The sequence below is a fragment of the Spea bombifrons genome, chromosome 3, assembly GCF_027358695.1.
Source record: "Spea bombifrons isolate aSpeBom1 chromosome 3, aSpeBom1.2.pri, whole genome shotgun sequence".
NCBI classification, from domain to species: Eukaryota; Metazoa; Chordata; class Amphibia; order Anura; family Pelobatidae; genus Spea; species Spea bombifrons.
The window spans coordinates 51574531-51580439 of NC_071089.1; positions in this window are offsets into that span (position 1 = coordinate 51574531).

Sequence of the window (5909 nt, forward strand, 5' to 3'; positions counted from 1 at the left end):
TAATGGACTTGTGTCTTTTTACTAAGTTACTGTTACTATGTATGACCCCCCAATAGACTGATGTTGAATAAACAGGATGCACTCTGGGCACGTCCATTTTACCTATTGGAAAAAGTGTCCCTGACATCTTTTAGCTCCGCAATAATACAAAATGACAGTAATACTCAAAAGTTACCCTGAACAATTTCCACATATGATTAATAGGTGCTACCTATTGTGCTATATTAAGTACTGATTCAGCTGATTCGCCCTTGGCAGAAACAGCTTCCAGTCTTCTGGGAAGTCCTTCTACAAGATTTTGGAGTGTTTCTGTGGGAACATTCAGTCAAAAGAGCATTTATGAGGTCAGGCACTGATGTTGGACGAGAAGGCCTGGCTCACAATCTCCGTTCCAGTTTATCCCAAAGTTGTTCTATGGGATGGAAGTCAGGGCTCTGTGCAGGCCAGTCAAGTTCTTCCACATCAAACTCATTCAATAATGTCTTTATGGACCTTGCTTTGTGCACTGGGGCATAGTCATGCTGGAATAGAAACGTTTCTTCCTCCAACTGTTCCCACAAAGTTGGAAGCATAACATTGTCCAAAAATGTGTTGTAAGCACTGGAAGTAATGGGCCTAGCCCAACCCCTGAAAAACAGCCCTGTACCATTCTACCTCCTCCACCAAACTTCATAGTCAGACATGTAAGGTTCGCCAAACCCAGAATAGCAGCAACTCAGTCACAAAGCGGAAGTCCGCGTAAAGTCACAGAGCGGAATCACCAAATTCTTAGGTGCATAGTGCATAAAAGTCGCCAACGGTCTGCTGATTCCATAGCTGATTCTAAAGCATGATTTGTCACTCCTCAGAACATGTTTCCAATGCTCCAGAGTCCAGTGGCTTTACACCACTCAATCTGATGCTTGGCACTGTACTTGGTGATGTGAGGCTTGCATGCACCTGTTAAGCCATGGAAAACTATTTCATGAAGCTCCCGCCGCAAGTTTTTGTGGTGATATTATTGGCAGTGGAAGTTTGGAACTCTCCAGCTATGCAATCAGCAGAGCGTTGGCAACTTTTACACACCATGCGCCTCAGCACTCTGTGACCCCACTCAGTGACTTTACTGTATGTGGTCTTTTCTGTTTCCAAGTTGCTGCTGTTCCCAAATGCTTCCACTTTCCAATAATACCACTTACAGTTGACAGTGGAATATCAAGCAGGGATGAAATTTCACAAACTGACTTATTGCAAAGGTGGCATCCTATCACAGTACCACGGTTGAATTCACTGAGCTCTTCAGAACGACCCATTTTTTTCACAAATGTTTGTAAATACAGACTGCATGGTCAGGTGCTTTATTTTAAACACCTGTGACAATGGGTTTGATTAAAACACCTGAACTGAATAATTATGAGATGTGTCCCAATACCTTTGTCCATATAATGTGTATGTATATATATATATATATATATATATATATATATATATATATATATATATATATTGTATATATACTGTATATATACATATACATACACACAGATGTATGAATTAACTTTACTGTATGTATTTATTGAAGAGAACTTCGTAACACATCAACGTTCATAGTGTAAAACAAAGTAGTGACCAACTGTCTTGATATCACTGTTTTCACATAAAGAACATTTGTTTCACATAAAGAAGATTCAAATGCTGCTTGTGTTTCATGGGACAATAGCATCCCCTAGGGGAAATGGGAATACTAATTACATAGTATTCTCTTAAAATCACGTACCACGTATGACTGTAAATAGTATACAATGACAATTCTGTACAGGTTTATTGATTTATTACCTATTGCAATTAGTAGTGATTAATAGTAATCGGAATTCAAGTCAGTAAGTCACTCTCACAAGTCACAAACAAACCAAAAATTGTAGAAGGTGGATTTAAAGCAGCCACTCCAAAATATAAATATAAAATCGAAGACCTCACATTAAACATAAAAACATAATATATATATATATATATATATATATATATATATGTATAGATAGCGCACCCCACTTTGTAGCTAGTATAAATATGCTGTATCCAAAAAGTGTTTAGAACAATTTGCTTAAAACAACACTGGCATGTGCTATCACAAATACATAGAATATATACACTGAGTCAAAATGCACAATATATATATATATATATATATATATATATATATTAGAAGCTCTCATTAACCTGTCTGCCCAGAAAAACCCCTTGCAGTATTTCATTTAGGGTATTTTGGTGTTAAAGGTGCGTCATGTCAAACCAAATTAGCCAGTGTTAACCAAATTTAAAGCTAAAAAAATACCAGATCTTAGGGTGGTACAGTACCCAATACCGGTGTAGAATTACAAAAATGTACAGATTTGTATAGAACATAAGGCAGATTCCAGTCATTCCATTGCATTCACTGTAACGCCTCTCATCCTCCAGCAATTGATTACACAAGTCAGTAGACAAAAATCCACACCGAAGGATGCCATTATAGACCCATCTGAAGTTCTTGGCCAATGAATTTGTGGACCAGATTCCAGATGAACTTCTCCTTATGACCCCAGGGGGGTCCAGGGACCTCCAATGTATCAGTGTTATGACAGCATCTAGATTTCTTATAGGAGCAGCCGCTTTAGGTGTATGGTGCAGCATAACGTTGGCTGGCACTGGCCTGAATTGGTTGGTATAACGTTCCTGAATTACCTTTACAATGGCGAGCCGTATATTTCAATAGATTTACTATAGCCAAATTTCATTATGAAAATTCAGACCAATCAATATATTTATAAATATATAAATAGTACAGAATTAGAGAAAAATTATATACAACAAAAGGTGGGCAGAACATGAACTAAAACTACACCACACCCATTCGTACATGTTATATATATATATATATATATATATATATATATATATATATATATATATATATATAGGCACGGAGGTAAATGAGATGAACCTCACTTCAATGATGTAAGAAATGGATGCACCGAAAGAGCTGGGAACTGTGGTGATGGTTAAACATTACTTGGAATAATTATTCTCCAGACAGGTGGCCATTTGGCCACTATTTTACAGATAGATAAGGCACCATAACATTATCTATTGCTTCTTATATGTAATGATTAAACAACTCTAAGGAAGGCAGGTGAACTATGATACAATGTTCTATTCATGAAAAGAATCAACACTCTGAATACATCCTTATTCATCTAGGTCATGGTAGTTATATATACATTCTATTGCACTTTACAGATTGGAGGTTTATGGTTATGAGCTATAATGACTTGCCAAACAGATGTGTAAACTAAGTAAGCTGATTAAAGAGAAATCTTTCTCACCATGAGCCAGGTTGACATATTGTGGTATTGTAGCAGAGAAGCTGCCACCCTCTGGATCTGCCGCTCTAGGCCCATCAGAGATGATCTGACAACACATTATGGATGCTGCTGGCCTCTGTATTGCCGGCAACCAGGGCCTTCACATAGAAATATAGAATTTGCCGGCAGATAAGAACCAATTTGGCCCATGTAGCCTGGCATCTTTCCTTGGTCTTGGATCAGATTCAGTATAGCCATATGTCTATACCCAAGGTTTGTTTATATTCCCTCACTGTATTAGCCTCTACTATGCCTGCTGGGATGCTGTTCCACTTATCTACCACTCTCTCAGTAAAGTAAAACACACACATGAGCGACAATGCACCGATAGCTAGATGAAGTTAATAAGCAAGCCATCTTTTAACCCCTTCAATCCCCTATAGACGTACCGGGACGTCCAAAAAACGCCCACAAAGAAACCCCTATGGACGTCCCGGTACGTCCAGCCCTTCGTGCAGCGTCAGGGACACATCCCTGCCGCTGCACGGGAGACCAGGCTGTCGTTTGACAGCCTGGACTCCCCACTGACAGCAGAAGCCGGCTTTGCCGGCTTTCTGCTGTCCGATCGCCCGTAACAGCTTCCGGCATGAAAGCCGGTAAGCTGTTACCGGTAAACTGCCCGATCGCGCGATCGCGCAGTTGCAAACGCGCGATCGGGCATTCCCTTCCGGGTTGCGTCACTGCTGACGTAACCCGGAAGGTCATCGGAGGACAGGATATCCCCTGCGGGGATATCCTGCCCTCCGATGAGGCACAGAGACGCTGCGATCTCTATGCAGGTCTGTGAGGACCTGCATAGAGATCACAGTGTGATCGCTGCAGGGGGATCGCGGGGAGGGGAGTGAGAGACCATCTCTCTCACTCCCCCTCCCGTCCTGAAAAGGAAAAGCTGAAAAAAAAAAACGGTTACTGATTTAAAAATAATATTAAATAAATCATTAAAATATTAATATAAATAATTTAAAAAAAAATTATAACGTGAGCTGTGATGTCATTGTGACATCACTGGCATGTTCAGGAGGTCCCTAGGAGGACCTCTAACCATTTCTGTGTAAAAATAATATATAAAAAATAAAAAAAAATGTAAAAAAATTAAAATTAAAAAAAAATTAAAAAAAATATATAAAAAAAGATAATAAAAAAATTATTAAAAAACCTTACTTCCCATTGCCCTAGCATAACATCTAGCCAGTATAACCCTCCTGCCCCCGTTCACAACCCCCAAACCCGTTAAGCCATAGGCATAAAAATTATACAAAATTGTACACCTAATAGTATGCTCCCTGGAGCTGGCAAATTCTGGAAAATCTATATAAATTAGGTATTTCTGAAATCAGGACACCTGAATTGATAAACTTGGAGGGGATTTTCCATCACTTTACCTAATTTTGTGAGGATTCAGAGGGAAAATGTAAAAAAAAATTAGTTTATTTTTCTAATCTTCGCTAGTTTTTACTAAATTTCTCATTCTAAATTTTCAGCTAATCATCCAACTATGGTATCAAACGAAAGCTCTATCTCTCCTTGAAAAAACAATATATAGTTTACATGGGTACACTATTCACAGGAAAAGAGAATCATCGCTAAACCGACATACCCCAAAAATGGCAAAATTGCTCTGGGCTTTGAGGTACCAAAAACCCCTGGGATTGAAGGGGTTAAATATATCTCATGTGCATACCTGGGATTCGGTTGTTGACCCGGAGAACTGGAGAAGTGCTGCTTCTCTTGGAGTTCTCCTGGCCAAACCTGGAGACTTCCCAGGTATGCTTATGTGAATGTGATATGATACATTAATTATTATAATTAAGCTTTTGTGAAGAGCAGTTGACATGAAGCCCCAGCTGCCTCCTACCACTTATCTCTGTGGTCGCCATTATCATGCTGAGCACAAGGATATGATGATAATTCCCAATGAGCCTCATGAGGGACAGAGTAAGGTCATTTTGAAGGCTATGCTGGCTAGGCACAGTGATCCACAGTGTATATGGGCCAGTTACAAGGTAGATCAGCCTAGGACAAGTAGTGTGCCAAAAAGCCAGTTCAACCAATAGGTCAATCTGCCCCACCTATACAGCAGAGGGGCTGCCACACTAGTCAGTTGTTAACAATCCATACGTTCACACACTCCCACAATAGTATGTATTCATAAATTGTTTTATGCATGGCATTCTTGTACTTGCAGCCCCTTCACTAGCATGGTGAGGATGTTTGTTTTTGCCTTTGCTTTAGCTAGTTCTACCAAAATCTATTATTAGTTATGCCTTTGTGTCCACTTTAAATGGCCCGTTAATCCAGCAACTGATTTCAAGCCAGCATTTTTTTTTAAATAATTACTTAAATGATGTCGAAGAAGAAAAACCGTCATATAATTCCCCTGCTTCTTATAATCCATAGACAGCAAAGCTGTTGGTGAAAAGTTAGTAGCATAATAACAGAGCATGTCCTCAGGCAGGTGGTTAGTCTGTATGTTTAGTTGTTCAAGGTATATTAGGGAGTCAAATGTAAAAAGTATTGCTGTCCATATTG